We start from the raw sequence: 12,844 nt of genomic DNA, 5'->3' as shown, positions 1-12,844 counted from the left end.
CCTTTTATTTCCAAACCCTTCAGCAATTTTAGCAGTAATTAGCAACTTGCACTTTTGAAAAAACAAATTAAAATTTTTAGCAAAATTTCGACATATATTCTTATTTAGGATCGCAGTTTCCTGTGCATTCTTCTCATAAATCTGTCTTCTCGTACAACTCTGAAATCATTGATTATATATAAACTCAGCTCTTCCATTCCTTGCTTCACGTACTACTCCAAACACACTGGCTCTAAATTAAACTCATTTATTCCTCGCTACGCGGGTAACTCTAAATTCTTTGGTTTCGAATTCCACTCCAAATTCTTTGGTTTCGAATTCCACTCCAAATTCTTAGGTTTCGAATTCAACTCCAAATTCTTTGGTTTCGAATTCAAGTCCTAATTCTTTGGTTTCGAATTCCACTCCTAATTCTTTGGTTTCGAATTCCACTCCTAATTCTTTGGTTTCGAATTCAACTCCTAATTCTTTGGTTTCGAAATCAACTCGAAATTCTTTGGTTTCGAATTCAAGTCCTAATTCTTTGGTTTCGAATTCCACTCCAAATTCTTTGGTTTCGAATTCCACTCCAAATTCTTAGGTTTCGAATTCAACTCCAAATTCTTTGGTTTCGAATTCAAGTCCTAATTCTTTGGTTTCGAATTCCACTCCTAATTCTTTGGTTTCGAATTCCACTCCTAATTCTTTGGTTTCGAATTCAACTCCTAATTCTTTGGTTTCGAAATCAACTCGAAATTCTTTGGTTTCGAATTCAAGTCCTAATTCTTTGGTTTCGAATTCCACTCCTAATTCTTTGGTTTCGAATTCCACTCCTAATTCTTTGGTTTCGAATTCAACTCCTAATTCTTTGGTTTCGAAATCAACTCGAAATTCTTTGGTTTCGAATTCAAGTCCTAATTCTTTGGTTTCGAATTCCACTCCTAATTCTTTGGTTTCGAATTCCACTCCTAATTCTTAGGTTTCGAATTCAACTCCAAATTCTTTGGTTTCGAATTCAAGTCCTAATTCTTTGGTTTCGAATTCCACTCCTAATTCTTTGGTTTCGAAATCAACTCCAAATTCTTTGGTTTCGAATTCAAGTCCTAATTCTTTGGTTTCGAATTCCACTCCTAATTCTTTGGTTTCGAATTCAATTCCTAATTCTTTGGTTTCGAATTTCACTCCAAATTCTTTGGTTTCGAAATCAACTCCAAATTCTTTGGTTTCGAATTCAAGTCCTAATTCTTTGGTTTCGAATTCCACTCCTAATTCTTTGGTTTCGAATTCAAGTCCTAATTCTTTGGTTTCGAATTCCACTCCTAATTCTTTGGTTTCGAAATCAACTCCAAATTCTTTGGTTTCGAATTCAAGTCCTAATTCTTTGGTTTCGAATTCCACTCCTAATTCTTTGGTTTCGAATTCAATTCCTAATTCTTTGGTTTCGAATTTCACTCCAAATTCTTTGGTTTCGAAATCAACTCCAAATTCTTTGGTTTCGAAATCAACTCCTAATTCTTTGGTTTCGAATTCAGCTCAATAATTTCTTGTTCCATGTTTATTTCTAAACTCACTCGTTCTGAATTCAACTCTCATTCCTAGCCTTTAATGAAATTCTAAATTCTTGGGTTCTGAGTTCAACTTTCCCACATTTTTTTCTCTATATTCAACTCTAATTATTATTATTTTTTGAATACAACTCTATAATTACTCGCTTCATTTCTTAATCCAATAGTTCTGATTTCCAGTCTAAATTCCTCGATTATTAATTCAACAAAAAATTATTTCGCTCCTGTATTCAACTGTAAATTCTTTGATTCAGGATTCATCTCTGAATTCTTCAGATCCGAATTCATTTCGGAATTCTTTGGTTTTGAATTAAAATTAAGTTCTTCTGTTCTGATTTCATCTCTGAATCCTTCGGATCTGAATTCAGCTCTTAACATGCCCCACGCAAGGGTAGAGCTGACGGGGTTCTACCCCTGGGGCCCAGGACAATTACCATTGTTTTTTCAAGATATAAATTCACTTTCCTTCCTTTCAAACCTTTACACTCTGTGGTGAGACTTTTTAACGGGGAGATCTGCTCGCATTCGCGCACCCCAGAGACGCTTTAATTTCCAACTTCTGTCAACTAAATTCAGGTGATCACCACTGTGGCGACGGTGGGGTTCGAACCGTTGTCATCGCGATGCGAATCCGTCACTATGACCACTCGACCACCGCAGTGGTGCTACAAATTCACTATAGATGGGACCGTGAGAAAAGTGTGGCTTGGGGGCCCTAAAAAGATCCCAGTCTATGGGCCCTTCTCCGTGATGTGAAGGTCATGGCTCTTTAATATTTGGTTCTGAATTCAACTCTTCCATTTCTTTACGCACCATAAGAGACTATAGACCATAGACCATAAAAAGACTCAAAATTTTATCGAAAACTAGTTTAGCTGTCAGCTCTTTATGTTTTTCACTCTTCGTGCCTGAAACTCTCAAATGTATGACTCCACGTTAAAATTTCATCTCTCCATACAGAACAACAATTTTCCTATTAACCCCCGCGTTGTTTAACGAAAGCGAAAAGGTCTTCAAAAACACATTGCTTTCATTTGTTGCTGTGTGTTGTTATTTATTTACATATTTATTCATTTCTCACTCTCTCTCTCCTTTGACGCCATTTATCTCTTCTTTTTTTTTTTTGTCAGGCAATATCTGTTGAAACTTTGAATGTGTATAATCAAGTGTAAACAAAACTTGAATAATGTTCAAAGTTCAACTTTTAAATATGCTAAATGAACTAATCAAAGTAGAAAGAGAAACAGGAAAAATAAGAAACTAGAGGTCATACATGTGGTGTGTGTGTGTGTGTGTATATATATAACTGGCCTTCTTGTCCATAACTCGTGTTTAAATTATAGAAGAAAAAAAAATCTCCTAGGCCATCGGTGCACATGTAAACAGGGTCAGAACTTGGGTCGAACCCACCATTCCGAACTGGTACCTCGAACTGGTTCTTGCACGTGATGACGACGACGACGATGACCCACCTTGAATTCGCTTTCATATATAAGTTTCTCTCTCTCTTCTATTCTATGTAGTAATTCTTTACGGAGAAATTTTCTTGTTTTTTTTTTTGCATATCCCTCAATCATTTCCATGCCGTTATCATGGCCCGCCATTCTTATTAGCCAACAACACCAAAAAAAATGAAATTAAATATGTTAAGAGGGAAATCGGTATGAATTAAATTTTTTTTCGCAATGGGAACCTTGACACAGACCTCGTGCATTCATTACATGTTGTTTGATGAATTCCTGCATGTTAATGGTCATTATTTCCTTTAAGACTCCTTTATTCTTTATTGTGTGAAAGTTTGCTAACCAGTTTAAGAAATTTGGGACGGAAGCCTTTTTTTTTTTTTTTAATTTTTAATTAACTTACGTAATGGTTCTATTCATTCTCATGATTTCAGCGGCTTTTTTCGATGAATGTTCTCGATGTTTGCGCAATGTCCGTTTAATGTTGGAAATTTTTATTTTTTTCAATTTCCATTTGTGGTTTCGACATGTAATAAAAGCTTTCTTTTCCCCACTTTGGATTTGAATGATGTGATTTAGAGGTGAAAGCCGGTCTGGGGGTTTATCATTTTGCGGCCCGGTACGCTGGGTCTGGTTTCCGCGTGGGTTAGCTAACATTATAGTCACTAATTTAAGCAATACTTCGTTTGTGGCTAATGAAAATTCTCTGACCTCAGTCGAAGGAGTCTGAGTTTTTAAAGCCTTTTAAATGAAGCCAGGGTAAAAAAAAAAAAACAAGTCATACTGCGGTATCGAATTCACTCGCTGGCGTCTTAACAGGTGGGTCCAAAGGGGTAACGGGCTCCAAATTAAACAGGGAGCCCAAAGTTGTTAAAGAATTTTTTTCATTAAATATGAATTTTAACTTTTTTTAAAATTTTTATCAATGCTGAAAAACCATTTCTCATTAAATATGAATCTTCATTAATTCTAAAAATATATTCGTTTCAATAACTCTGCGAATATTTTTCATTAACTCTGAGAATTCTTTTCATTAACTCTGAGAATTTTTACACCAATTCTGAAAATATATTTTTCATTAGTTCTGAAAATATTTTTCATTAATATTGAAAATATTTTTTTCACTATTTCAAGAAATATATTCTGTTAATTAAGAAAATATTTCTTTCACTAAACCTGGAGATATTTTTCACTAATTCTAGAAATATTTTTTCGTTGAATCTGAAAACATTTCTTTCATTAATTCTAGGAATATTTTTCATTAATTCTAGGAATATTTTTCATTAATTCTAGGAATATTTTTCATTAATTATGAATTTGATTGGTAAAATAATTTTTTTCCATAAATTCTAAAAATATGTTTTCAATAGTCAAGAAAATTTCTCAATAGATCTTAAATTATTTCTCACCAAACCTAAAAAATTATTTCTCATTAAATCAGAAATTAATTCTCATTAAACCTGGAATAATTCCTCTCAGTTCTGAAATTTTTCCAAAAGTGATTTTGAAATTACTTCTCTCTTTTATCAATTTCCGCAATACAATACATTTTTTTCATTGAGATTTTTTCTCTCTCATCACTTCTATAAATTCTGTAACTATATGGGCCGTTCCGACTGCGGATCACTGAAAAAAGCTTCGAGGCCCACGGATCAATCATGCGCTGAATACCCCTGGCACAGGTTCAAGCCCTGCATTAGGTGAAAGAGTTGCTAATCGGAACCTGATTAAAATTATGTAATTTATTCTCGCCTTTCATCACAATCGGAAAACGAAAGCATTTCATGTAGGCAAGCAATACCCAACCCGGTGTTCTCGAGCACCATAGCTCCAGTGAACAACTGAAAAAAGTTGCCATGCAGTTTTTGACAATAAATTTGAGAACATATACGCCAAAAAACTATACATAAAACGTTGGGTACCCACTCGACTTTTAATGCCGTACTTATATCTATTCATCAATTGTCGAACCGAATCAGGTCGACTATTCAAAAAAATCTCCATCGGCAGTCATCGTCATCAGCTGAAGAAGAGTCTTATTTTGTACCATCCATGGCACGAGCTGGAAAGATCGTATCTATCCACTGCTGTTGTTGTTGCATGATTCATGACTCCGGGATTAACCCTAACTCAGCCATGTTTGTTCTGGTAATTAAATGCGGCTGATAATAACTAAATAACGAAGCCTTTTGATAGGCATTCACATCATGTATAAGGGGTTAATCTATAGATTAAATTATTTTTATAACTATTTTTTGAGAGCCCTCTTTGTGCCAATAGAATTGAGAAAGAGGAAAGCATTTTTTCAGTCGCTTGGACAATAACGTCACGTCATTTTGACGCAGAGGCTCTATTAATAATAATAATACGTTCAGATTAATGAAAAGGGGCCCCCCAACGCCCATTTCTTTTTGATGCTTTTCGCTAAGCGGTTGACTGACCGATCGCAAATCTCTTTATTTTTAGATTCCTAGTCATTCTTGTTCTATAGAAAGAATTGCCGTATTAAGACCATTTTACCCTTATTATCTGTATAAATGTGGCCTGATTATGTCACGGAAAATATGAATTTATGGATAACTTTTAGAGAGATTCGTGGCTGCTTTTTTGTTATGATGGATGCTTTACCTCGACTATGAAATGTTATCGATCAAATATCGATTTAGCTATTGATCTAAATATTTCCAGTGGCTCTTGCTATAATTATTTGCCTGTTGGAAAGTTTTCAACTTATTTCTTGAAGCAGTTGATTGTTGCGCAAAATTACTGTCTCAAAATTTTATAGTCATCTTGCGATTGTCCGATTCAGCGAAGAAAATTTCGTAATATCCCCGTGATGAATTTTCATCATAGTCGTGTGAGATCATCAGCTCAACAATGAAATTTTTAAAAACATCGCAGCAATAAATTCTGATCTTCGTCGTGATACCGTCAGTTCAACAATCAAACTTTTGTAATTATCGCTCAGAAACTCTGAGTATCTGAAATTCTCATCGCTCCCTTTACACATTATTGACCGGTCAACAATGTGACCTCCCCTAGGGGACAGGGGGGGGGGGGGTGACGGTTGGTCTGGAGGAGGTCAACAATGTGTTAACATTGTCAGTTCAACAATCAAACTTTAGTAATATCGACGTCGGGAGTTATTGTCGCGATCTCATCAGTTCAATGAGGAAATTTTTGGAATGTAGCTGCGGTGAATTTCTCATCGTGGTCGTGAGATCGTTAGTTCAACAATGAAGATTTAGCAATATCGACGTCATTAGTTCTTATCATTGTCATCAGATTAATAATGGCATTTTAGTGTAACATCGCAGAAATAAATTTTCACTTTGTTGTGATACCATTAGTTGAACAATCAGGCTTTCGTAATATTGACGTCATCAATTCTCATCGTTGTTGTGAGATTGTCAGTTCAACAATCGAAATCTAGTAACATCGTCATCATGAATTCTTATCATTGACGTGAGGTAATCAGTTGCACAATGAAATTTTAGCAACACCGCAACTATGAGTTTCATCGTTGCCGTGAGACCGTCATATCATCGATTATTGAATTGACAATCTCTCCGAAAACAATTAGAATCCATGGCGACCGAAAAATATGCGTCATCTTCAATTCTCATGGTGGTCATGAGATCGTCAGTTTAATAACCGAACTTTGGATGATAATATTAAATTCCGTACACACATATTATTAGAACAATATCATCCACTCGAACTCTCATCGTTTAGTGTAGCGCTTTTACATAAAAGTAATCTGTGAATCAAAATTTTAAACGCGTTTTTTTACGAAGAATACTATTTTCGACATTTCACTTGAGCTTGAAACGTGATTTCTAAAAATCTATTGATTATGTCATCACAAAATTTTAATATGATATGATATTCTGCCAGATATTGGTCAAAATCTAAGGTTTATCACATGTATTTGCCTAATTACAATGTTTTATACATGATATGCTAAATGGAATTTCAAAAAATTCACACGCACATCAACAGATTTGGATGTGACTCAGGAGAATATATCATGCAATCCTTTAAATTTCAGTTCATAACCTGCATAATTACTATCCCAGTATACTGTGAAAATAGCAAAATATTCCATTCATAGATCTTTTTTGCAATCGTGTTTCGAATAATACACGAATTTTGCCTAAAATTTGGCATTTTCTATGAAAAATGCCATAGGAAGTGTGAACTTTATTAATGTTTTTACCATCTTGAGACACATTGTATCAAAAATTATTTTTAAAGTTCATTTTAGTATCATTTTATGGAAAAAGTGCTGAGAAAGGTAGTCGGATACCTCAAGGTGCCATTCAAAAAAAAAAAAACGAAGGTATTCAAGGTTCAGTACTGTTTCAGGGTTCAATGTACAGAATTTCCTCAGGTAAAAGAGATACGCGGGAATCATTTCGCTAAACATTCTTATTGAAATCTTTTTGAGAGAAAAGAAACGCGTGAACAGGATTTCATTGTTTTTTAATATGAAAGAATACGTGGGCACACAGTGTTTTTCTTAAACACTTGGGGATGATTATTCGATGATTAATTGACGAATAGTGAGTGCGTGGCACCGCTATCGAGATCCCAGTTGGAGATTAGGAGCGTGTTTCGGTCATTAATTGATGCACCACCGTCCTTGTCACCGTTTCGATGTACGTGATGTTTACATCATGCTTTCCAGATCATAATAATAGTATAATAATAAAACAGTGATTAACCGGCAATAAATTTAAAGCACGTCCACCCCAAAATGCAAAATAGAAATGCACGATTAATCAGTTTCGTTTTGTTTTTTGCTATGCGGTTCACTGGTAATATATGATTCGACGTTTACTCATATCGCGTTTTCTCAACGTATGTCTGGAGACGTTATCGAATGAAAGGGTGTCATTGGAGATGTTTCACGTTCCCGATGAGTCTCTTGAATGCAAATGGTCATACGAGGGGAGCATCCGTATTATTTCCAATGATCGAACGGGTTGCTGACCGGCAAAAAATAAAAAATAAAATAAATTTGAGAAATGATTCAAGGGCCGAAAAAGGTAAACAAATGGAAGAAATAATTTTAAGACCAGCAAGAGAGAAATAAGTAAATGGCAGTAATAATTTGCAAAGACCAGCGAAAGATAAATGAATGGGAAAAATAGACTGAGGAAATAGAAGACAAAAGATAAATAGAAGACATGTGATTTGTGGACAGCTAAAAAAAAAACAAATAATTAGGAGAAATATTTTTTGGGAACCGCAGAAAATAACAAAATTTGAGAAATAAATTTACGGGCGGCAAAAAAGAAATGAATGAGGGAAATAATTTATGGACTGGCAAAACATAAATAAATATAGGAGGAATAGTTTATAGACTGTCAAAAAAGAATAAATGGGAGAAAAACAATTTTTTGACCAGCTAAAAATAAATAGGCGAAATAATTTGCGGGCCGGCAAAAAATAGAAAACAAATGAGAGAAATGATTTGAGAACCGGCAAAAAATAAATAGGAGAAATAATTTGCAGACTGGCAAAAAATAAATAAATTGGAGAAATAAGAGTTAAGGACCAAAAAGATAAATAAATAGTAGAAATAATTTGAGGAAGACATAAAAAATGAATAAGGGATTCACGGATCGGCAAAGATAAATAAATATAGAAGAAATAATTTTTATAAACTGGCAAAAAATGAAGAAATTGGGGAAATAGTTCGAGGACGGAGAGAGATGCGAGCAATATTATTATTATTATTATCATCATTTTATTATTTTTTTTTATTTTTTTTTCCGAGGACCGCAAAAAACTTGAGAAATAATTTGCAGGCTGGTAAAAAATGCATAAATGGATGGAAATAATTTACAGACCGGCAAATAATGAATAATGAGAGAAATAATTTAGGGACAGCAAAAATTAAATAAATAGAAATAATTTGCGGACCGGCAAAAAAATAAATAAATAAACGGAAAAACATAATTCGCAGACCTGCTGACGATCAAGACAGAAATAAAAACCAACATAAGGAGAGATCGTGTAATACAATCGAATCCCGTTATAACTAACTCCACAAGATACCGAAGAAATCACTTCGTTATGACGGAATTTCGTTACGAAGGAATTTCCGATTTTACTAATCTTAACATCAATTAAGAAAAACTTCGTTGTAGCAGAATTTGATTTCAAGGTAAAAATATTTATTTATAGTTCTATCTAGATTATAAAAAGAATATTAATTTAAATTTCAAAAATAACTCAAAGCAACTCAAATCAATTTTAGGCATTGAATTTTTTTTTCAAGTTTCACTTACTCAACATATTTGAGGAAAAATAATCCGGTTTTTTTTTTGTTTTTGTTTTTTGTATACGCGTGCTCAAACGCGTGCAGTGTTTGAAAGATTTCGCGTCCAAAACCACATGCAAATTCCGAAGTCTTTTCTCGTATGGGTGGGCTGGTAACTGGCACATTTCGGAAATGGATGTCTTGCAACCGTGTATGTTTCGGGTAAATGTCTTGAACAATGTCCTGTATAGACAGCTACATCCACATCTTGAAAATTTGAGAATGCCTAATCTTTCTTCCCTATAGGATGCTATGACTGCGGTTTGAACTTGAAATTCCACAACTTTGTCCGATTTTTCAAAAAAATGTTGAAAGAACAGATAGAGATGAGTCATATTTTAATTCCACATTGCTTTTACTTACTCCAGCATCAACTTCAGAAATGATCTGAAGTTTTTCCTTCCATCGGAAACCGTTTCCTTTCGAGGTTACTCATTTTGAGAAACAAAAGAAATATGAAACTTTCCTAACGCATAGCACTGTCTCTTTTACCACGGGTTTTATTTCTTTTCCACTCACCATGTAGTTAAAATTTCTTCTGTAACATTTCAGCAAGTTTATTCTTCGAAACCGATTTTACGGGATCATTTTTGGAAGGTTTTATACTCTTTTGTTGATTTTCAGAAACTTGATTTTGAATGCGTTATAACGGATTTTTCGTTTCGTAATATCAGAATTCACAAATACATTTTTCCTATGTAAACTTATTTAAAGAGTAGAAAAGTTTTCGTGACAATATTTTCGCTATAACGGTATTCGTTAAAACGGGATTCGACCGTATTAGAAATTATAAATCTAAAATTATGTAGTATCTAATATGAATTGGTCGTAAAAAAAGACTTTCGCGGACCAGCGGTTGAGAAAACACTGTTCTAAACCCCTCTTTGGAGGTATTTATCGCGGATAAGATAGAAAAATGAAACGGAAACCATTTAGGAAATCTCCGTTATTATATAGGAGAAAGAGACCGCGAGAGAATTGAATAAGAGGTCAATTGCGGTCTCTTTTTTTTTTTTTACCTCTTTTCGCATAAGCAGTTGCAATTCATTACATTTCGACTGTAACTCGAGGTTCAATTGCGTGATATCCGGTTGCCTGAGATCGAGATCATATCGCCTTCTGAGAAAATCTTCTCCACGTCCCGTTTATTTTCTTGGATCCCGTCCAATGTGTTTCCAAGCAACTGCTGCTGCTGCTACATTTTGGCGTAAGTTCCAAGAAAGGCGACTACATTCCTTCCGAGACAGACTGAGACGAACCCTCCTTTCCATCAAGACGTTAAATCCGCTAACACCCCAAAAACTATTGCCCTTAATCGCTATATAACGAGTGTTAGTTCATAAAAAAGAAACCTGAACATACACCGATATAAATATTTTCTGGTTTTAATGTGAAATCTATACCGTATAAAATTCTATTTTCAACAGCCTGGTGCTGTTGTGCGCATTTTTTAGTAGGGTGCCCCTGTTGCTATCAATCAAAACAACGAGTATAGCTGATATATTTTGAAAGGGTTTTATGGGTTTTCTCCGAACCCATCAGTTCGGGTTCAGCTATTGTCACCCAGTTAAGGGCCACCCGGCTCGACACGTGTTTCACTTAATCTGCGTTTTCTGAGAAAATTCCACCGAAATTTCCGGTGGTTCTCTCTGATTTTAGCCGTCACACTCGGATGAATGTTGGTCACCGGTGGTTTGATTGCCCACGTGGGTCATGGGTGGACTTACCATATTTCTTCGGGGTAAATACGGGAATATATCAGAATCTATTAAGTACGGAACATTGGTCAATTGTTGCCAAAAAAGTTGCTGATAAATGCTGAAAAATTGCGAGTAATGGGAAATGAAAAATCTACTAGAAATTGAAGTGAACCACATTGCATTTTCATGGGGGAAAATAATGTATAGGGAATGGGAATGCATATTAGAGATGAATATTTATATTCACAATCATATAATAATTGTAATGTAATTATCAAGTAATTAAAAGTTATCTTTCCATTCATAATTTCAGTTAAAATTACAAGTCGAAAAGAAAGGGAAATTTTTATTAAAAATGGAATGGGGCGACCGAAAAAAATTATGGAAAGATATAGGGATGTTTCATAAAATACGAGTCACATGGTCACCTGAGTCATGGCTCAAATGGTCTTGAAAAGAATAAAAGTTAAACCATAGGACCAGGGGTCCTTGGAGAGGTTACAGAGGTTCGTGGGCTTGGAGAAGAAAGCATTCAACTTATTGTCTTTACAGTATTATGTGTGCTGGATATTATTTTCAAAAGGAGTCCATGGCCTTTATCTTATCGGCACAAAGGGTCCGTAGAACACAAAAATTTGAGAACCCCCTTGAATTAGACCAAAATACTTGAAATGCTGGGCTGACCAACTTATTCCCAATCATGGTCCTGCGATTGAGTTAATATAGTATTGCAATAAATTTTTGGTTCTGGTACCCAAAGATCAGTAATTTTCAACCCGGGGGGGGGGGGGTGTCGTGGTATAAAATCAAAAGGATTGGGAGCTATGACAGGTGGTTAAGGGGGACCACGGGGACCTTAGGAAAAAAAATCGGATGTGAAGATGCAAAGCTTTCAAGGGAAATATGGTGAGTGAAAATTTTAATATTTTCAGAATTTAGCAAAACTGCCCATAGAACCGGGGCCATCTTAACGCACGGGGACCCATCAAGATTGCTTGGGGGTGGGGGAATCGTGTCTAAAGGGAGCTTGTGGAAGCCCCCTTTAGTATGTTACTATTGTACTAAATTGTACTGTTTCCAGCAAAGAGTCCTCAGAATACCACTTTGCCCTGGAGGCTCCCATGTTGTTGAGACTGCCCTGTGTAGAACCTCCCCCCATCCTCGAGATATGAAGCTTACTGTACTCATACCGGATTTCGACCTTAGTTAAGAAATTTTTTTGTTCTGTATAAATTCACTTAAAAAAAAACAATTCAGTGAGTAGAAAGGGTCTCACTCATGGATGGAGGAGGTGGAAAAGGGGACCGTGGATAAGAGGGGAGGACACGAGAATGGTCTCGGAGGTGGGGGAGGGGGGGTTTAGGTTACCCAAGAAAAGGGCTGGACAAATCCCAGGAGTCACGTCACCATAGCCACTAAAAAATTTGTATTGGGGGCCTAAAATTTTCTTTGGGTAATTACTAAATTGCAAGCTGAGAGCAGCACAGAATGTTTGCAATTTATAGATGCTTAAATCTGCCAATATTGGAGGAGGTTCACTATGCCCTGAAAAACTCAAAAAAGAAGCATTATTTTGGACCTTTTTCTTCAACGTGAAAATTTTTCCTGGTGCCTCGATTTGCCCAGTCCTCCTTATACGCCAAAAAACGTCATTTTTCACCATTTATGATCTGATTTTTTTCTGTTGCTTCCTTTTCTCTTCAGATTGCTCCGAATTCCTTAAATATACAGCCCATGAATTATCCATAGCACTTTTTTTATCCCTTGAATAATACATGAATATACTCTTAAGAAAACGGCAGTAAA

The 12,844-nt window shown here is 35.3% G+C and overlaps 1 protein-coding gene across 1 annotated transcript in view; it reads left to right on the top strand.

Moving 5' to 3' along the window:
- The window catches only part of LOC149084414 (protein phosphatase 1 regulatory subunit 14C), a 58,486-nt gene that overhangs the window by 14,725 nt on the left and 30,917 nt on the right, over nucleotides 1-12,844 (top strand). The gene's annotated exons all lie outside the window — the stretch shown is intronic.

This window comes from Pholcus phalangioides, unplaced genomic scaffold (assembly GCF_987345545.1).
Source record: "Pholcus phalangioides strain wild (caught in Gottingen) unplaced genomic scaffold, Ppha-v1.0 ptg000008l_1, whole genome shotgun sequence".
In the NCBI taxonomy this organism is placed as follows: Eukaryota; Metazoa; Arthropoda; class Arachnida; order Araneae; family Pholcidae; genus Pholcus; species Pholcus phalangioides.
This window is presented reverse-complemented; position numbering and strand designations above follow the sequence as displayed.